The 22,057-nt window shown below is 40.4% G+C and overlaps 1 long non-coding RNA gene across 2 annotated transcripts in view; it reads left to right on the top strand.

Moving 5' to 3' along the window:
• LOC132071536 (uncharacterized) overlaps window positions 1–22,057 on the top strand; it is a 410,037-nt gene that overhangs the window by 272,623 nt on the left and 115,357 nt on the right. For both annotated transcript variants that reach the window (XR_009418135.1, XR_009418134.1), the window contains one exon: window positions 18,796–18,908. This is a non-coding gene — a long non-coding RNA (uncharacterized LOC132071536). The remainder of the gene's footprint in view (window positions 1–18,795; window positions 18,909–22,057) is intronic.

The raw sequence follows: 22,057 nt of genomic DNA, 5'->3' as shown, positions 1-22,057 counted from the left end.
TTTATGGGGCTGTGGATTATCATCATTCCATTGGACTTTTATCTACTGGGACAAAAAGTGCCAAGACTCACTTGGAAAGTTCAGGCAAGTAAATATCCCCTCTTTGTGATTTTTGTGTAAATTGCAAATTAGAGTTGCTCAGAGTAAGGCCAAGAGTGTTCAAAGTAAGTGCCAGTGAATATATAGAAAAATCTTTATTTGCTGTTTCAAGCTCTTAAGTGAATCTTACCATGAGAATTTTATATTGCTGGATATGTAAATTCCTGACACTGTACTGGAAGCTAATTTGGGGCTCCTTGTCCTGAGTGTTGAATCCAATCCTGTCACACCCTGAGGGACAGCACCATCCCATTGTGGTGAAGATTCTCTCCCTTTATTCTGTGGATTAACAGGCTGAGTTCTAACCTTTTTCTTGGAATGATGGCAATGGCTGTATTTGTACATGCTGTCTTTACTGGCTCTGAATATGCACAAAACTAACTTCAGGATGTGTCCCCTGCTCTCACTGCATTCTAACAGGAAAATAAACTGCTGGTACATGCATTTTTTTCCCAGTGACTATAAAGAAACATTGAGATAGTGAAGCATTTGTCAGAACTGGTCCTTTGTGTTGCCTCACACAACCATGTTGTCTTAAAAGGATATTTATACAGTACAGGGCTGCTGTATAATACCTGGTATAATTCTCTGTGAGATGCCAAAAGGGTGGGGTGCCGTGCTTTTGAGTTTTAAAAATGTCAAAATGGAAATTCAGGCTGTTTGACAGTGCACTAATTTGCTGAGAGATGTCAGAATACGTAGCCCTTTCTGTAATTTTGCACAACACTTCAGGCTGTAATATTGCAATAATTACTTAGTGAAGTCATAATTGAAAGGTAAAAATTGAATTTAGGGTCTACATAATTTAAACAGGACCAGATTTTACCAGGCATGACACCTTTATGGTGCCTGCTATATTCCATATAAAACATACAAAATTTTAAGCCGATAACTCAAATGGTTCCTGTGGTATAAACTTGTGAAAAGTCACAATTTTGCATTGTGCTGCAAAGCCACCTTACAATATAGTGACTACCATGGCTCTTTAATATCCAGCAGAGTTCTCCTGCTGTGCTTTGTCAGTCGGTAGCAACATCCAAGTCTTCTTGTAAAAGTAATTCACACTTTTTTCACAACACTGTTGCTTTAATTACCACTGAACTCTGCTGTTGCTCAGACAGGCCTAGCAGGACCAAGAGAGGGTCAGCGCTGCAGTCACTGCAAAAGAAGCAAATGGCTTTTTTTCTTACTTTATTATTAACAAACCATCTTTGATTGAAATGCTCCAAGCTTCTGAGACCCAGCCTTGTCTCTGTGCTCTCTTGGGGTATTCATTATCAAAGTAGACCATGGATGTCAATCTGAGAAAACATCAGAAATAATACCTAAAATCCTAATCAGAAAATGTCAAGTAAAGGCAAGATTCACATATCTCTTACATGCAAACAGCTGATCAGATTTTTCATATGCACCCATTGAATTTCTGATAGAAACCAACTAAGTCATCAACTTACTGTATATTTTTTTATGTGTAAAAACGATTTTTACTCATTTGTTTGTGATTTTCTTTTTTCTTCATGTTTATTTCATTTGTTATATCTCGTTAGAACCGAAGGCATTCACAGGAAGAAGTGAAAGGTGCTGAAAGACAAAAAAGATTGTATTTAAAATTACAAAATACTGCTTCTGTACCTTTGTCTCGTGAAATGTTTAATATTTATGTGTCTTCCACACTAAAAAGCTGTAAAATAACCCTTTTAGTAGCACAAACATAATTTTCAGACCTAGGCTTGAGAGGGTTGGTCTCGCTGCTTGCCTTAGAAGGTCAGGTTTGAAAATGGTCCTGTCCCTCCTGGCTCTGTGTAGGGGCTTAAACTCACCTGGAGAGAAATGCAGCACTTCCACCTTGCCAGAGTCCTCCATAGGCTGCAACATTCCAGCATTTTTCCAACTGGATGTGATCATTTCTACATACAAGGGAAACTGCAAAGTAGCTTTTGGGGTTGGAACTGATTTAGTCAATGTTAAATCCAGCGCAGCCTGCCAGCCTTAACACTTATCAGAATATACCTGAGATTCATGAATAGGATTAGAGATCAGCCCTGTGTTTCATATCTCACCTCAGAGATGATACTGCAAACTGATAGCACACCACTTAACGCCCCAGCAACGCAGGGTTCCTGCCTGCCTTGGGAAAGGGGGACACCTGTGGGATTCATGTTCAGTTATTAAATAGCCATATCAGCTGTGGAAATACATGGGCTTTTGCATGGATTTCTCATAGCCCAAGAATCAGAATATTCCTAATTTCTGGCTGTAGCAAGGTAAAAGGGTTGTCTGTGGGATGCTCAGTAATGCCATGTCCTGATCAGGGCTAATAACCCAGAGACAGCATTAAGGAGTTACAGGACTGACAGAAAACAGCAGAAGAATGAATTTTATAAATATTTGCCCCAAGTTACTCTCAGTATTTTCTCATTCTATGGTGTCTGGAATTAGGAGGGATAGCAAGTAGAGGTAAAAAAAAAGCCACACGTAGGATAATAGAAATGAGGTTTCAACACAGATTTTGGCAAGGAGGAGAATGACATGAAGCAGCAGTCACACCTTGACTTGCAAACCTTCACACAGGAATTCAGGCAGATTAAGAAAGCTGTGATGAGTGAGATTTGCTTTTCCTCTGCAGCTCTTTAGCCAGTGGTAGGTTTCCCAAGTCCTCATTCCCAATAGTGGGACATGCCTGCTATGAGTACTTGGACTTCTTCCTGGTGAAAACTGCACAATGTGACAGAGTACAGAAGGCAGCTGAAATGATGATTATTTAAAATATAGCCTTGCAGTGACTTGGGGACGTGTGGTTGTGTGTACTGAGGACAGAGACAAAAGGAGAGAGGGAGGGAGTTTTTCCTTCCTTCCTCATCTGCTCCTGGCACATTCAGGCAGAGGCACCACTCTCACTTCCCCCTCTCCTTCTCTGCAGAGTGTTTGTTCTGCAAAAAGGCACTTGCAGGAGGGATCGCTTCCTAGAAATTTTTTATTTTGCATTGACTAAATAACAGGCCCTAGTCTTGTAGTGATTTATGCAGTACTAAAACCAGCACTGATCATATGCAACAGCCTGTGTGGCTCTTTCAAGGAGCAACATTCCTGCCCTGGCATGGATAAATGGTTCCTAGAACCTGAATATAGCAGTGCTGATATTTGCTGCTCTGCAGGCTGAAAGTACCTGTAAATTCACAGGCAGGGGATGCAGCTGAGGCTGTGGCTGCTTCTATCGTGAATCCAATAATATTTCCTGGGCTTTTTCCCCAGGTGCTTAGATGCTGCATATCTTTCCTCCCCCAAATATTTGTGTCCTAATATGCTGAAAAAAGTGCTTTTGGATGCCAGTGCATCTCAGGGGTGGAGAGGGGAGGCAGCAGAAGCAGATTTAAAATTCAATATTTGGAAAATGAGTAAAGAACAGAAAAGAAGACCTTTATGATTTTCCACCATTTAAATTCCAGCTTTTTTTTTTTTTTTGGGTACAGCCTAGAATTGTGCAGCTTATCCCACATTAGTGGTGCCTTTGTCAACCTCAGAACATTACAAAAAGAAGTAAATAACCACCTAAACACCTGCATTAATCAAGGAAAGAAGTCCAGGTTTGAATATCTGTGTTCCCCTAAGAGTTTCTGGGGTTCCTGCGTGTTCAGCACCCAGGGAAGTGCCCGGTGGCTGCTGTTCCTGTGGGAGGAACTAAAGAGGGAAGGAGAATTCAGACCAGCTAGAATATATTGGTCAGAAACATGGCTTGGTCTGTGCCAGGTGGTTTGAGTATGAAACAAATCTGAGTTTACAGCCTCTTCTTCTTTGAGATTAATCAAATCTGAGGCAGCATGAAACTACTGGATCTGAGAAAACAGATTGTAAAAACTGATATTGCTGGTTTTCATGGTAAAATTTAATGCATACAGAAATAGCGCACTCTTAGAGAAGACTAAATTGCATCTCTTTGGGTTTAAAGAAAAATAATTGTTGGCAAACTTTGTTTTAAACTAATGTTCTGAAAGGCAGGTGGAAAAGGGCTAAAAGAAGATGGTAATATCTCTCTAAACATGGTAACAGTTTTGGTGCCCTGCTAAGAAGTAGTAGGTTTAGCAACCTGTTGTAGCACAGGCAGGGAATACAATTGCATCCCCCAAAAAATCTCTGTAGGCTCCATCCTGACCATGTGGCCTTGTTGTGTGACAACTCCACTTGCCAGCCACAGCAAACAAACAGAGCAACACTGCACCCTTTTCAGGTTTAAGATATTATTACAGCTTGTGAATAACATTCCCAGTATATGGACATGACAACTATGAAAAACTGTAATTTAGGACGTGGAGTATTCTCTTTCTGCTTTTATGTGGAATTTCACTTTAATGCGATGTAAATGACAGTGAGAAATACATTCATAGAATGTTAAAGCCTTCCCATTAAAAATTCTGTATGCATTTTATATTCTAATTCATGTACAGTCAAAAACCCTGATAAAATCATAGTACTGATTTGACTGCTGCACTTATCGTATTAATGAGGATACTTTATGCCTTTTGAAAATTGGGATATAGTCCATTATGTGATTGTGAGTGATGTGATTGTATCACACCAATTTGTTATTCAATCCCACCCCTCCCTTCAGTCAGCTTTGTATATAGGAAGAGCCATTGGTGAGCATGTGTACAGGCAGGAAAACCTACATTTCAAATTACTATTGTTTTCTTTAATAATTTACCTGTTAAACAGATTATGTATATTTTTTCCAAAGCCTGAAATTTACTCAAACTCGAGAGAGGAATTCACAGAGGTATCCAAATTGCCCAGAGGAGCCCCAGCTCAGGCTGGCTGAAGGGGAGATGTGCCTAAGCCAACTCTCCAGCTTTCTGGATATGTGTGTAATGTGAAATTCTCCTCCCAAATGCCCTGTTCTAGATGAATCCTCATGGCTCTGCACAGCCACTCCTCAGGCTGATTCTCTTTGTTCTCTGCCTGTCCCCCTCCACAGGCTGCACAGGGAGAGGGGTGTCTCGTTTCCATTTTTTAGATAGGGAAAGTTAGATGAGAAAACCCAGTTTGCTATGGCTGCAGTTTAAAAATCCTCCCTGACTCCTCCACAATGGCAGGAGGGAGGCTGGGGACTGAATATAGAATTCCTGTTGTTGGTAACATGTTTATGTTGAAAGTGGCTCGTTTTATTATGTTTGTGTCTTCTCTTAGCTAGTCCCAATGTGCTTTGGCCTTTGGGACACTCTTTGTCCTTATGGCTTTCTCTCCTGGCTTTAAGTCTATGTAAAATATTTCACCTTGATGAAAAGAAACCCCACCTGTTTTCCCCTTATCCCACCCACCCCTGTGAGGGTTTCCAGACTGAGTATAACTCCTCATCTCCCGTGAGGAAGAGCTGTAAGTTTTCCAAAACCCAGTAGCTGATCTATGGTAGTCCTGTCTCAGAGACATCTTGAAAGCAGCATTAAAACCAGAGAATTAAATCTCCATTCTCATGCCTTTCCTGCAATCTATCCATTAAATGTTTAATTCTGTCTATAATGATGGACTCTGTCATTAACTTGTCATGAATGTTGTGTTTTTATGATGCTGCCATCGTCATTCAGTCTCCTGTTGCTGCCTGTAGTTTTTCTGAATATTATTCTCAGTTTTACTGCCCAGTCCATTTTTATGTTTCCTATTTTTATAAAAATGTCTTCCTGCTGACTTAAACTTCTCCAAGGTGGAGCTGCCACATGCTACAACACCCAACCCACTGGCCTGTTTGTGAGAGCTTTGAAAGAAAAATTCCCAAGTCCCTGCCTTGCTGTTTCCTGTTTGGAATTTCTGCCCTTGTTAATGCAGGAACATGACTCCAAAGGTTTATCAGAGTGTGTCCTCATGATTTTGGCTGCCAGTGTCAATCAGTTTGTCCACATGGCTGTGGCAGTGCAGAGGAATGGAAGAGGCCGTGCACACATGTGCACATGGACACACGTGTGTGCAGGAGGTATAGAACAGTGCAGGGTAAACACACTGTGCTTTAAGGTGTCCTTTTTTGGGGGCGGAGGCAAGAGATATTTAAAGGTCAAAGGGAAGCATTAATAGTGTTAGATAAATTTTACCCTATATAAATTCAAAACCAATAAGAACTTCATACAATCTTTTGGACAAAGCCTGCAACATTCTAATCTCTGCAAATCCACTCTGTACTGTTCACTGCTCTTCTTATTAATCAGTTCTACAGAGCTGTACTCCTCTCAGTGCTGTTACACACACTGCATTTTTATTCTCCAGCTTGGCCTTTTCTGTATTTTTGCTTCGTCTTACATTCAATTACCCACAGCCTGGTTTGCAGAACAGGGGGCCATTGGGGGCTGCATTTAAGCTACAGCCCATTATGTCATCTTGCTTCATATATTTTACTCTGATCTTTCTTAGGATGAAACTCATTTATGAATCTTTCTGTGGAGAAATTATGTGCCTGGGTCTGAAATTTGCCTTCTCAATGCCTCTGTTATTAAAAGAACAAGAAAATGCCCAACTTATTTACATCTTGGATCCTGGTACTTACACCTATTGTTGCAGTTTCCAGAACACCAAGGTATTCTAATTATTGTTGCTCTATTTGATGCTTTCATAATAGCATTTAGTGTTCCAAATCCAATGTCTGCTTTCTGAGGAAGCCTTTTGTGTTCTTTGTAATATATACTTTCAAATTCATTTGAGAAGTCCATCTCCCTTCCTTACCTGTGAGCTTGACAAGCATTCCTGGAACTGGAAGCTGTTTGCCCAGTGAGAGTTCTCTTTGAAAAAATCCCCAGCTCAGAGCTTATGACATTTGATGAAAGTCTTGGTCACTCTTTAGGGATGGTGCCTGGGATTGAATTTAGAGCTGCTCAGAACTGTCTTGCTTTTTATGTCGTTTCCACAATTGCATTTGAATTACTGTTTCTGGTCAAGATGCGTTAAAACCAGGATATATTTATAGTCTTTCATATGCATTCATAAATATATGTAGTAAAAATACATGTGTATGACACACTAATTATTTACATTTATCTGTAGGTATTAATAGCACACAGTCATTGTCTACTTAATTTTGTTGCAATAATAAGAGTCATGTGTCACCAGCCATGGTTTTTTTTGCCAGGCCTTTTTGTCCACAAATTTTATCTATGACAAAATTCCTTTGGAAAATTGCTGGTACTATTTCCTTCTAGCATCAAATTTTATTTCTTCCTACTGTATCCTGATCCCCAGATTTTTTGATGTGTTTGCTGTGTTTTTTCTCCCAGGATTCTTGCTTTATCTTCTGCTTGGCAACTTGGAATTGTTGGCCGTGTTTTGATTTGGTGATGTAGGCCCACATTGGTGGTCATTTAATCAAATTAACATGTTCAGATATTTAATCCTTAGAACTCCAGCTAAAGTGGGATTGAAAGCAGCATAATCCCTGCAATTGGCCAGCTTCTGGATTAGGGTGAGGGAGCAATGTTTGCTATGTTCAGTGTGGTTTCTGTAGTGTCATATACTGAACTATACACAGACATACAGATTTTAGAATTAAGAGCTGCATTAGGTACCCAGCAAGAAGGAGAAAGTCCCATCCATGATGCATTAGAAGCCTTGTGCTGGAATTATAGAAGGATTTCACAGATATAGGAGCCAAGCAAATCCTTAGCTTTTAATAGTATAAAACATAGTAAAAGCTGAAAGTTCATGCCAGTCCTTCAAAATAATTGCCTTTAATATTATTATTGATCATGTAGTAGGAGACACAGCCTGAGTGCTACGAGGATTTCAAGGGAATGCTTTACAGCTTAATTATGTTTCCCTGGGAGATTTAACATAATTCAATTTATTTTCCCTCGTGTTTCATCAATCATTATATGAATAGAAAGGAGACCTGAGCTTCATTTCTAAGTGAATTCCTGTAGATTCAAGAACTTTTGACAATATCCATATTGGAGAGAAGAATGCAGCACACCTTCTGTGGGGGAATGAACCTGCAAAGGCTCCAAACAGCGATGGTGAACTTGCTCGTTATTGTTGGTGGATTTTCTGAGGACAAACTGTTGATCCATGGGACTTCTGTAAACCCAGCTGGGCAACAAGAAGCCCTCTGAAGTTGGGCCAATTAATTCTTATAAGTCATCTAATTCTGACGAGATATTTGATTGGGTATATCAGATGCACATGCATTTTCTTTTTGTCTCACAGAGGGTACTGATGAATTTAGTTCATTTTCTGTACAGTAACCTGTTACAGAGTAAGTTACGGGTAGGATTGAATCTTGCCATTGCTGGGTATCCAGCAGCCTCTTCATATCCATTTTAGAAGCTGCCAAATTATTCAGGCTATTCATCACACTCTCCCAAAGCACTCATTGAAATGAAAAAGAGATTATTTTTTAGGCCAAAATGGGAATCACCTGAGAAGCTCTTTCTGTGCAGTGATAATTGTGAATGTGTTTCATGCAAGGAAAGTCCTGCTGTAAGACAGTCCACATATTTTGCTGATACTGATGATACTGATGTGGTACAAATCATTGCACTGGTTCTGTTGCACCTCTTGGGGCCTCTGAGTTGCTGAGAGAGTGGATTTTGGGGGGCTGGTGGGGGCAGGAGCTGTGCCAAACCAGCCGAGGGAGCGTGGCCTCAGCAGCCACAGCTGTGGCCCATGGAAGGAGAGGAGCTCCTGTTCCCTCCTTGGCTCACCTCTGGGTAGCAATGGCAGGAGATGGTCTATTGCTGGGGGTTGGATGAAGGAGCTTTTAAAAAAATATCAAATAAGTCCAGATCTGAGTCAGTGACTTTTAAAATGAAAGGTCTGCTCTATTACTGTTAATGGGCAGGCTTTCATAATTCTTTGCTATTAGAGTACTAACTCCCTCTTTTCAAAGCCTTCCTGAACCTCTCATTGTCCAGCATTTGTATCCCTCACTTTAATGAGTGCTAAATAAGAATTATATAAGTATTTCAATAATTCTCACTGGACAGTTAATTAAGCATCACTGACTCTAAGGAGCAGTCAGCTATTACCTCCTTTTACAGACAAGTGCTTCCACAGACACAAAGGGAAGAGGTCAATTTAAAAAAAAATGATGTGTGGATTAGTAATCTTTCTCCGTAATAAATGATCTGGCTAACAAGCTGAAACAGTGAAATAAAAACTTGCCTTTTTTTTCTTTTTTCTTTTTTTTTATTTCTCTTTCTTCTGTTCCCTCATTTTTTTGATCCAGTCTCTTGTGTACCTTCAACCTTCTCTCATGCAGGAAATGAATTCCCTTTCACTTTTTAGGGCCTGAATATTTTGAACTAAAGCTCTCCAAATTTGCTTCCTTCAGAAGATGGCGTGGGGCACAGCCCTGCCCAGTTTTTCATCGCACATTCTTTTTTAACAGCTTCTATGTTTTCTCATGTTTGATAGATCCTACCACAAACTTCAACTAGAGTGAGTGCAAAGGACCATAATACCAGTCTTACACACAGGGTATTTTATTAAGTCCAGCAGTTAAAAATGTACAAAGTTCCTTGTAATAATCCATTCATTCTGTTCTCGCCTGATTCTTGGAGTAAGCCTGCACAATTATTCAAATCCCAGCTTTTAGCTACAGCATACACCTCGCCATGGGGCTATGCCTCTGTAATCTTGCTTTGGTCTTGCATGTCAAATGGAATTAACTCCCATAAGAAATGTATGCGAAGACAACCCAAAGTGTCTAATCCTACTGCTGTCTTAAATTTCTGAAACTCAGACCTGTCATCTTTTTCTATAGCTTTGTTGAAGTTCTCACTTATGCTTCAGTCCATCCAAAGATGAAGTTTAGGGAAATTAGCATTTTTATGTATTTTTCAGTGGTGCACTCCTGTGGCCTTTTCACGTGTTCCCTTTGTGGAATTATTTTTTCCCCGAAGCCGAGCCGTGTTTCCCACCCTGCGAGCGCCTGGTGGAGGTGGATCCGGTTGCTTTTAGCCGGCAGCGTACAAGTTTAAACACACAGGGCATTTTGGTGCTCACGCGTGGAAATAATGATATCATGATGAATACACCTCAGCAGCTCAGCCCAGCTCATCACAAACCCTAATTCTGCCTGGATTTAATCTGCAATCGCGGCGCTTTTTTCCCGCATAAAGCTGGAATTAGCTGTGCCCGGTGTACCCGCGCTGTTTGTGTGCTGCACTCGGAGCGGCTCGGCTTTCCCAGCAGCATTCCCGAGCCTCGCTGCTGTTCTCTAGGGGGCACGCTTTCAGATTCCAGACCCAAAATGCCTACATTATACATAATGAAAGGGAGGCAAAAGCACAGCATTATCGGAGAGAAACTTAATTTTCCACTTATTCAATCAAATATCAACCAGATCTGATTAGGGGTGGCCAATTTTAGATGAACCAGGCAAAATACATTTACATAGGGGGTCCAGTTTCAACATAATTTCAGTAAAAAGCAATTACAAAATTACAGTCAGATGGAAAGCTGGTTCTTCTGGGTGTCTTGGCTAAGTGAGGTTGGAAGGGTAAAACTGTAACTTATTGTAGTGGATATTTAATAAGTGGTAAAGCCGCAGCACTCTCCACTTGAAAGTTAATTAAGGCCGTGGAATGACCATACTTGTACAGCAAATATGTTAATGGGTTGGCCATGGTAACTGTCACAACAAAGCCCAGTGAAAAATAATGGCTTTATGTAATGTTTTTGCTGATTGTTACATCTTTAAAATAATGCTCTTATATTTTCTTTTGGTTTTGCTGTTCCGAGGAGTAGTGTAGCAGCATTTAATTTAGGAACTGCTTAAAGTGATTATTAGAAACTAAGACAAATACTGAAATGAAGATAAAGGTTAAAATATTTGCTTATGTACTGGCACTATGTAAATGTCAATAAGCTGTGCATGTCGGGGAGACTTTCTCTTTATTTAGTTTTTTTAGACAGGCTGTGTGATTATTAGAGTGTCCAATTCTTCTCAGAAAGCTTGAGCTAATCCTTTGTATATAGTATTTCATTTATGAGTGTAATTGCTGTGTTATTTTGGTGCCGTTGGATAAGTGAATGCAGTGGCACACAGACTATCAATTGAGTGGCGTGCTTTAAGTGAATTAAATCTTAATTTTCCTCTAACAAGTCTCCTCATTCAGAGTATGGTCAGTTCTGGCCTTCAGGGCTGATTTTGTGTGCTCAGTTCCCATAAATTTTGAACTTTTTTAACAGCCCATATGAGGATGGGGCAGGGGAGCACGATTTCCCCCCTTATTTCAAGAGGCCTGGGGACAGCCTAACAGAAATAGTGGAGAGTTAGGAGAAAATGAAAATTCCCCATCCAACTCTTGCCATACCCAGAGAAATGTGATCAGGTGGGCAAGTGAATGGCCTGTTTAGGGGTAACTAAGAAACCTGGCAAAGAGGAAAGGATCTTAAGAAAATATGGAATTATGGAGGATGGATGAGGTGGGAGAAGGAAAAAAGTGTGCTTGGAGGGTAAGGAGTGATAGCACAACAGAAGAGGAAAATGCAGTGTGTGTGTGCCGCAGCTGAAGGAAAACCAGAAGAAGAAGGGAAGGAAAAGGTGGGAATATTTCCAGGTCATCCTGTCAGTGCAGGGGAGTGAAAGGAGGCCTGGCTGTTCCAAGGATCAGGCTGGTGTCAGCTTTGCTCAGTTGAGTGATGGGTACCAGCCCCTGTGTGAAATCAGGAGCTGGACTCCAGTCCCAGCACACACACTACAGTGCAGTGTGAGAGATGAACAGCACTTGTGTGTGGCAATTCCAGCCAAGAGCAGTAGTAAAAATGTGGAAAACTCATCTGAAACAGGAGAGCCATGCCTTGTAAAGGTTATTTTGGCTTGGGTGTTCCCATTTGACAGCTGGGAGCTGTTGCAGTGGATGATATACAGTGTATGATAGCCCTTGCTTTTTGTCTAACCTCCAGTTGTCCAGTTAACAGTTAAAAACTGTTTCAGTCTCTGGAGTTCTTCCCTCACCGCCCTTTACAAGGTTTTGTTGCATACTTTAAAAAGGCTCAGATAAACTGATGTCTCTCTATGATATCAGGGGGGGATGCCCTGGAGTTCCTCCCATGCATGTGTCTCTTATCTAAGTAAAAGGTCTTTGGGGGAGGTGATGTCTCTTAATCCATGTTCCAAGACGAGTGTCCCACTTTTGCCTGAGTTCTTGAGATGCCACTGAAATACAAATAATGATTGCAGCCATGCATGAGTGATTCAGTTCTGATTTTCTGAAAAAGTGTTCCATTTTACTATCTCATTCAAGAGCATGAAAGCAAAAATAGGCCATTTTGAGCAAATGATGCATAATCATGGACCTTAAACACCTTAGCACTGAGCTCATACCTGAGGGAGGTTGGAATGTGCTCAGTACTTTCTCAAGAGATATCCAAGTTGGTGTCAGATGACTTGTGGATTGTTCTGGAAGTTATGGAAACTTATAATGTGTCTGTGTTTTATTAACCCAAATATTTTTGCATATAATTACTGATTCAGTGATTCCACTTTGTTTTAAACTAGAATATGTAAGGCCAGAGTGCCTCACTGGAAAACTTTAAAATATACCCAGGCTTCCTGAAGAATCATTTTAAAATAATCCATTATCCTATTTTCAAAGAATTCACATGGCAGGACAGGCTTCGGGTTGTTCTGAAGGACAAAACACATCCTGAGTAGCTGCTTGAATGAGAACTCCAAAACAATTTCCCTAGGGCTGATAATTTAGACAATTGAATTCTATTCTCCATAAATACCTTAAATATCCTAGACAAGTGCTAATGCCTCTGTTGTCTTCTTTTTGCTGACTGCATTCCTCCTGGTCTTTACAGCAAGACCTCTGAACAATGTGGCTGGGGAATGGAAAGGTGCAGAGAGCCTGGGCAGTAATATTTTTGCAGCGCTGTCCACTGAAAGAGAATAATGTTTGTCTTTGCAACTACCCTGCCTTCACTCCTGGCTGACAGTTTCTTAGATCAGTTTTTGTGTTATTGTCTTGTGTGGTGAAACTCTTGCAGCAGTGTTAAGTCACCTTATTTTTCATATTTTGCCTTTTCCTCCCCTGTTCTTTTCCTTCCCATGCCAGCTCCAGAGCAGCAGATTTATTCTGCCCATAATCAGTTTCTGAGTCAGTTTGGGTGACCTTGACTCCGGCTGTATTTTTGTGACTTCTGTCTTTTCTCTTCTCATCCTCTCTCAGCTCTGCCTGTTTCAGGCTGTAAGTCTCTACCTCTCCATAGAATTTTTCCATACAGGATGTAGCCTGAGGTATTGTTGTTTAATATTCTAATAAATGTGTGGCTAAGTATGAGTGTGTCTGCAGCACTAGAAATACCCCAAAATCTTTCTTTGTGAGATGTCAGTCCTTTGCTTGAAACTCCTTACTCTTGGAAAGTTTGCTCCTGCAATGTCTGAGTTTTGGTCTGAACTGGAGAGCTCCAACCACTCACATGAGTTTCTCTGTGCCAATGCAGCAAATGTGTTGTTTTAATTTTGGGGAAAGAAAACACCAGGCCCTAACAAAACAAAACCCAAACCTCCAAACTTTAGTCCATATGTGGGTTTTTTTTATTCTTTCAGAGTTGCCCGTTTGTTTGCTTTTTATTGAGATTGTTTGTTTAAAAACACACTCACAAACTTTGATTCTGAGTTGACTCTCCAAGGCTTGCTTTCTGTCCTGTATGTTCTTGAATGTTTACATTCTCCCTGCTCCAGCATCTAAATGTATCAGCCTGGTCTTAAGATGATGGTCTCACTTTCAAATGGGAGTATCAAAAACACTTAGCAATGTGCTAGCAAGGCTCACAAAGCCATTTGAAATCCTCTGATAGAAGCTATCTATTATAATTGCACCAAGTACTGTTATTAATGTCTCCAGCCTCTCCATTCTGTTTCTGCTCAAGCCATGCCCAAGAACAATTAGCTGTTTGTTTGACCTGCATTATAACATCATCTCTCCATTATGATAACAGTGGAGTGACTAAGAACAACACATAATCTTCAGATTTAATGGGGCAGAAGACTGCAAAGGGCCAAACCCGTCTTGATGAAATGCCCTCAAGTCAGCAACTTTATGCAGAGGTGGATGTGGCACAGTGTGATTTCTTTGGCTCTGTCTGATTGCTGCACAGAAATCCAGGACTGATACCAAGGCCACTGCAGCAGATTAGTCAGAAACTGCTGTTGAACATAGGAAATACTATGGGGAACTCAGCAGCTCAATCTCTGCTGTCTTTAGGGAAGAGAAAATTATTTCACCCCATCTGTTGGTGTGCATGCAAATGAGAAACATTCCCTCTTCCTAAAATTCCTTGTGTGTGCACAGTGTTCACCATTAACGTTACCAGGGCAGGGGCTGTTGCTTTGATAAGGTGATCAGGAGCTGACTGTGATGGGGCACTCAGTGGATGGACATAACACCAAGGACAACACAGTGCAGAATTCTCTGAGTAGAGCTGTTGGGATGACACCCTGTGAATGAAACTGCTTCTTGCCTTCTATAGGCTGTGTTTGTAGACAATAACCTGCAAACACATTGCATTCTGAGAGCTGAAGTCTAAAAATGCATATATTGGTCCAACAAATAGCATCACATTATCAGTTTTATTTTTCTGCTTCTATTGAATGCAGAACACGTGCTGCTAAGAAACAAAAAGGACATGCATTTATTTTCAGGCATAGGACTTTGCAACCACTTGGGATGAATATTCTTGATTGAGAACCAAAACATTCCATGATGCTTAACAAACCTGTAAATTGAAAAATCAACATCTGCCCTGTGTAGCAACATAGCAGGAGGGAGACCTGAAAAATTCAAAATACTCTTTAAATTATGTTTCAGCGCATTTATAAAATTATTATTCTCTAAATTAAGGCTCAGGCTGGTTTTATATGGTTGTGTGGATGGACAAAATCTCCTCCTGCACTTGCTGTTAGCTGCTGGATGGCCCCAGGAACACGGAGCTGTGTCTCCCTGAATGCTCCCACAATGGTATCTTAAAACAAATTAAATCACTGAGGATGACCTCAGCTGTCCAAACCCCACAAGTCCTGCACTCACAGCTCCCTTCCTGATGGAATGTAGGAGTTTGCACTGGAGCAGCCAATGGAGGCGAGCAGAGCACAGTCCCTGTTCAGACAGAGGAAGGCACTGCTCTAAAGGAAACACAGAAACCTGTGATTATGCACTTACTGCAGTGCTGCCTGCCTGCTCAACGGCTGGGAATTTTTTTGCTGTTTCCCTTATTTACATATCACAGCCGTGTCTTTATAAAGTTACTTTAATAATTTATTAGATTGATCTTTTCAGAAATCTGCCCAGGCTAGGTGTCATTAGGAAAAGTTATTTCAACTTATTTAAAGGTTTGTGCCCAGGTAGGGCATTTACCTGCCTCACTGCTGATATTCTAAAAATACCTCCATGTCCATGCTATTATCCATTCTTCACGTCCAATTGCTCTGTTATGGTAATAGTCAGAAGCACACCATGTAGTAATTACTTACAGCTGACTTAAGAAAAGAATATTCAACTCCCCCACTGTTCCACTAGAAGGTCTTTATGCGCTATTAACTCATTCCTGTTTATTAATACTCTACTGGTAATTCTGGCTGCTGCTTTTTAGTTTTGTAATAGGAGGACTATTAAACAGCAATTATTGACCATATGGGTTAGTGGATATTTGTGGTGGTTGTTGGGTGGTTGGTTTTTTGTGGCTTTTTTAATGTTTTTTAATGTTTTTAGGTTGTTTTTAAGGAGCCACATCACAATATAGTGGTGCAACTTTACATCTGCCTGGGATTAACAACTTTGGCAGTGTTCCCCACCTAGAAAATGCAAATTCCGTATTCCAGAAATATCTGAAGCTGTGAAAATACAGAGCAGTTTAAAAAACATGAAAACACTGTGCCAGACAAAGTGAAAATATTTTTTTCTTTTCTCCAGCAGTGGGGATAGGGTTTGAATTATTTTCTTTGGGGGGTTTTTGGTCTTTCTGTTTTACTTTCTTTGACTTTTTTTCCCCCTTTTTTTTAGTTTTTGTCCTAGAATTTTGTAATGGTCAAGTGTAGGTTTCAAACTAATCAAACTTCTTCTAGAGAAGTGTGAATGATAGCACTTTTAAGAACCAGAAATTTGCCTTCCTCGGTAAGCTTGCCTAGTGGGAAGATTGAGGAGAGACAAAATTACAGCAATTATCTTTCAAATAGCTGGGCTGAAAAAATGGTGTCTTCCCCCCTTTTCTTCTCCTGCCTTTTTTTTTCCCTTTTTTTTTTTTTTAATCATTTTAAAATCCAACTGCAGTTCCTGCCTTTGCCAGCAGCAATAGCTGTCAGTCACTGCACTGATGATTTCTTTTCCCACTGCTCTGCACTGGGAAGGCCAAACCAGCCACAGTTTTGGCAACCACTCGCATTGTGGTGAGAAAATAAAAGACTTCAGCAGGGAAAAAATATGTAGCAGCAGTGAGAAAAGGTAAACATGACTGTGGGATGTGGTGAAGGAGAAAAGGGATTTGGGAGGTGAGTTGATTTTAATGCAAAAGTACTGGGCTGTGAACAAATGTTTTGCAAAATATATTCTTGTTTCTCAATTCTCTTTGGGGTTGTCCCTAACACCACTGAAGAAGAGTCAAACTTGGAAAACCAATTACTTGTATTTGCCACTGACATGGCTTTTTTCTAGAATTTTCTTAATCCCTTAATACTCTTCTTACACTTTCTTAGTGCTCCTACTTGTGTATGTTTGACTTGGATTATGAGTCTCAGCTGTGTCACTGTGGTCCTCTGAGCTGCTGACCAGTAACAGCTCCATTTACACATAATTGTGGGCACAGTTGCTTCTGGCGATTGTTACATAGTTGTAAAATCTCTGCAATACTAAAAAAAAGTCAAAAATAATAATAAAGTCAAAAATAAATAATTTGCAACTTGAAATCCACTGCTTTATCACTGATTAAGCACTATTTTGGTCTTCCTTTATTTCTGTTTTTCCTCCTTGTCTTTAACATTGAAATTCTTTCTTAGACTATTGAAACAAATTCTTGTGTGATGTGTCACACACAATTACTGCTTGGAAGGTGTATATTTTTTAGAAAAACTCCTGTGCTTTTAGGTCCTGAATGTTTTAGTGATGCTTTTTTCCCAGGTGGGGAAGCTGAGAGAGGAAAAACTGAAGGGCTGTGGTCAGTAGAGAAGGATGGGACTGGTGGAAGGTGGGAAGTCCTTGCTCACAGGGTTTTACCCCTGCCTTGCCTGGAATGGCTGCACAGCACTGGCAGGAATCTGCTGAGGGACATTAGACAAGGGGGCTGAAGGTATAAAAAGGTGACATTGATTTTATTGCTCAGAAATATGGGCCAGTTAATTTTCTTTATGTGCCTGGCATCTTGGCCACGCTGCAGGATTATTTTTTTTTTTTTTTGCCTGGTGTAGTTTGTTATTTAAAATTGCTGTTTAGGTGGAGGTGTCATTTGAAGTTTGGAATAAAGGATAGCTGGGAGTCCTGAGTGAGGTGGCCCTTGGTGTCCAGCAGGACTTCACTGGCTTGACTCTCTCATCTCCAAGTCAAACCTGCCCTCAAATAATTGCATATTAATAAGAGAATGCTCCAAAATTTTATTCTGATACTGTAAAATTGCAGGTGAAAACTGGCTCTGCTGCTGACATGTAGCTTAGGCTGGGAAATGAGTAGAGCATGATATTCACTGAGAAACTGGAGTGGAGGAGCAACCCCTGACCATGCTCAAAGAAAAATGTTGTGCAAGTGATTCAGCTCTTCCCTCTCTTGCAGGGGAGAGATTAGAGGTGCACCACTTTGTCAGTTCATCTCCTTAACTCATCATATATTATTTATTACAAGGATTTGGTTTCCTAAGCCTGTCGTCTTCTTTTCTCTTAAGATACCACTGACTATTTGATCTTGAGGGCTTATTTTTTATGATGATGGTGATTATGATTATTATTATGTACAGGTATGTGGGGAGGGAAGGATTTTGAGCAACAGCAAAACCCAAGCTTTTAAACATATGGGCTGTCAGTGTTTTTGTCTTGTTTTGGCACTTTTTGCATTTCATGCTAATGGTGTGACTGTGGTTGGCTTAAATACATCTGGGGTCCCTTGGAGCCTTGATTGCAGGAGTTTCCTGACTCTGCTATAATTCTGTGCATGCAGGTTCTTAACTAAACTGGCTTAGACACCTTGAATTCATTTGCAGGCTTTGAAAGATAAAAGAAAAAATTGTTAAAAATCCTATCAGCCACATTTAATTCAAAAAAGTAAAATTTGTCATAGCCAGGGTTTCTTGTTTGTTTGTTTTTTATTTTTATGCCAACCCACCCCCAAAACTTACAGACTAATGAAAATGTTAACATTTAACCTCGTTCAAGACAGCCGAAGTATTTTCACAGAGCGCAGGTACATTCTTGGCATAGCTGGTGTTATAGGGTGGATTCTTCCATTTGTCAAGTGTTCAGAAGAAGCCTTTCATTTAAAAAGAAGGGAAGCCTTGTAGAAAAAAATGGGCTAAAATAAAATTAAAAAATAAACTAGGCAGGAGCAAACTTTCTCGTGTGGTTGGCAAACTGAGAGCAAAACTGTCATGGCTTTGTTCAGTTGCTAAAGGGATGGTCTGAAAAAAGAACTGGACTGTCTCCCCACCTGAGCCAGACATGAAAAGTTATAAAGAATATCAAATGAAGCTGTAGCAATGTGACACATCCCTGTTTTTCCCTCTCCTTGCCCCTCTCTCCAGGCAGCTCATGACAACAGAGGAAAGAGCAGATCATGGCACCAAATCCTGCCCTGGAGCTGAGCAGGGCTCAAGGAGTGGCCCCGTGTGGAGAAGCAGATGGAGCTCTGCAAACTGTAAGTGCCTGCTCTGGTACATTCCTTCACAAGCAAAGCCCCATGTCTGTGGTAACTGCATTTTTGGGCAGATTCCTTCCTAAATGTTGTTGTGAGATCAGAGAGAAATACTTGCTTTGTAACTGGCTTTGGTAATTCGGGATCTCCCCTTCCTCCCCTGGCTGCCATGGCACCCTTTTGTCCTTCCCCACGCTGACTGAAACGTTTTGGGTTCGCTCTTTATACGTTCAGATAAATCTTTTGTAATGGATTTTTGGGTTTTGCAGCTTAACGATATCAAATCCTTCCTAAGATTTATTGTCAGTCTCACTTGACCTGGGGATCAGAACTTAGAATGGTTGATGGAATTTGTTGCAGGATCAGGGAATGTTGTGAAAGTTGCTATTTTTGGTTTCTGTTTTGTTGTATCTGGAGACCACAGATTTAAAAAAAATGAAATGATAAATAATCTTTTCTTGGGTGTTCAAAACATGATGAGTGTGTGTGTTTCATGAACTTTGCCTTCTGGACAAGCTGATTTGTACTATTCCTGATAAAGACATGCAAGACATCCAAGGTTTTTAGCTTTTAGAATTTCAGAATTCCTTAAAAAAAACGTTGCTACCTGCTCCCAGTGAAGGTTATAGACTGCCATAGTGAGAATTTCAGCTCCTGGTAATCAGTTTGCTTTTCACAGACCTCGCTTGAAGGGTTCACAGCCCCTTTCCAGCCTTGCTGGAGACACTTCTCTGTATAAGCAAAGGAGGAAAATGTATTGTAGCTGGTGTGGACAAAATATTTATAGGAGCTAGGACTGGTGTTGGGCCAGGTCTTCTTTGTAGAATACAGAGTGGGTTTGTTGCCTTCCTTCTGCAAAGCTTTGAGGCTGTCCCACCACTCCAGCTCGGTGGAAGAGCTGGCCCCATGGCTGTGGGAGGAGGAGGAGTAGGCTCATAAATGACATTTCATCCAAAGGGGGCCCAAAAGAAATTAAGTTTAGCAAAGAAAACAAGTTTCGTCAGTTAAGGCAATAAAGCACAGTCCTGGAGCAAGTCAATAATGCTCAATTGACAGCCAGTCAATATTTGTACTGGATTAACTTTTGAGGGAATGTGGAGATTTCGGGGGGTTTTATGTAAACACTGTAAATAGGCTGGGACATTGAAGTAGGGTTACAAATACCGAGTGTCAGATTAGATTAGGATCACTTCCCGGGAGCAGGATTTCTCCTACCACGAAAGAGACGTTTATATCTTGTGAAATGAACACAGATACAAATTTTTTTGTTTGTCAAATATATTCCAAAATGCAGCTGGGCAGATCTCATGGCAATGCTGCTCAGAACACTTCAAAGGGCGGCCTCTGTCTGAGGTCAGGCTCGCTCACCTTTTGTCTGTGCTCTGCCCAAGCTGTGCCAGGTTGAGCTGCAATTGAGGTGGCATTGAGGCTCCAACTCGATTAACAGGAATGCTGTAAAAATTAATTTCAATTTTGAGCTTCATATAATGTGAAGAGCTATTAAGAAATATTCAGTATTTGTCATTCTGCTCCTTGGTGAAGAATTAGCTGAGACATGACAAAATGTGCTGGTTCTGACATCTGTAACACAAGGTTTAGTCTGTTCAAGTCTTCTGTACAATGCTTTGCAGTGGCATTCCTGGCAGCCACTTCTAACCAATGAAAAATCCATTTACCTTTTCCAAAGCTGGAAGCAAAGTGGAGAAACATTTTGGGAAGAAATTAGTAATTTACAGTGCTTTTTTTCAAGATGTTGCCCACAAGTTTCCTGACTTGTCTTCTTATTAGAAAGGTCTCAAATCACTGCAAGATTCCCAGTTCACTAGAAATAATTGAGGGTGATTTGGCCTGTCCTGCCTGTCGCCAGGCACAGAAATGAGGGCAGGCAGAAGCTGGCACTGCCCAGATGGGCAAAGCAGCCCAAGTAAATCTGCTTTTATGTGTATGAAACATGTACGTGGTTCTGGTAAAAGGCCATGCAGGTAACACATCACTAGGAACCCCTCCTGCTAGAAAGTGGATTACTGCATTTTATTGTTCTTTCTTTTATTTCTCCTGCCCTTTTTTTTTTCCTTAGAAAAGGTAATTAGGCCATAAACAGAGGTCTGACAACTAATTTTATCTGCAGCAAAATTAATATCATAAGCAACAGATAATTTCAGCTGAGCAAAATTAAAAAAAGATATATATTAATGACATTTTAAAACCAGAAAATCTAATTTTTTTCCTTCTGAACTTTTCGTACCTGGATCTTTTGATGTGTGTGGAGATGCTCACTCATTTAGTGAACAAATGTTTTGCCTCTGTACTGTTCCTTCCTCACCACCAGGCCTGGCTGGTGTTGGCCTGTGGTACGAAGTTGCTTTTAATTTCCTCTCTCTTGTTCTCTGGTTCCTTTCAAAGCAGGAATGATCTGAGGGAAAAGACATTGCTTTTCTTACCTCTAAATTTTCATTGACATTAATAGGAGGCAGGTGGCCAAGTCCCTGTGTACAGCTTTGAAAATTTAAGGTTTAACTTTTTTTTTTTTTTTTTTTTTAAACCCTGGGCAGATTCTTACACTGCTGGAGTTGTGAATCCTCAGTAAAGATATTAAATATGCAACCATACCATGTCAGCAGTGCCTAGAGAGTTTATCTACAAAATTATCGCCTACCTTCCAAATCTATAAACCTAAAATATTGATTGGTTAAAAGGTAGTGGATAAAGATTAACACAGCACAGCAGCAGATTACCCTAATCAAATAAAAAGACTATTAACAGAGCTGCTCACAGTTCTGAAGATGTTGGTTTGAAATACAGATGTCTTAACCAAAGTGCTATGTCTCATTTTCTGAATGCATTTTGGAATGCATTTAAATAAATTACCAAATAGAAAGAAAGCAGAGAAAAACTCCGCATGCTCCAGACAGTAAATTTCCATTTATAATAAAATTATTTCGTGCCTTTCAGTAAGTAGGTGGAACTTCTAAAGATCTATTCCATTGGCTAGTATGAAGTCAAGCAGTGGATTCCCATCCTACAAGGCTCTATAGGCACATGTGTGATTTTAAACCTGTTAGGTTAATTTGGAGCTCTAAGATCCTTTGGAAACTCTCCCTGCTTCAGACCAGCACGGGTTCAGGTGGCTTGGAATTTGTCACAAACATTTT

Source organism: Ammospiza nelsoni, chromosome 3 (genome assembly GCF_027579445.1).
Source record: "Ammospiza nelsoni isolate bAmmNel1 chromosome 3, bAmmNel1.pri, whole genome shotgun sequence".
Lineage (NCBI taxonomy): Eukaryota > Metazoa > Chordata > Aves > Passeriformes > Passerellidae > Ammospiza > Ammospiza nelsoni.
The sequence above is the reverse complement of the archived record's forward strand: the minus strand, read 5'-3'. Positions and strand labels throughout refer to the sequence as shown.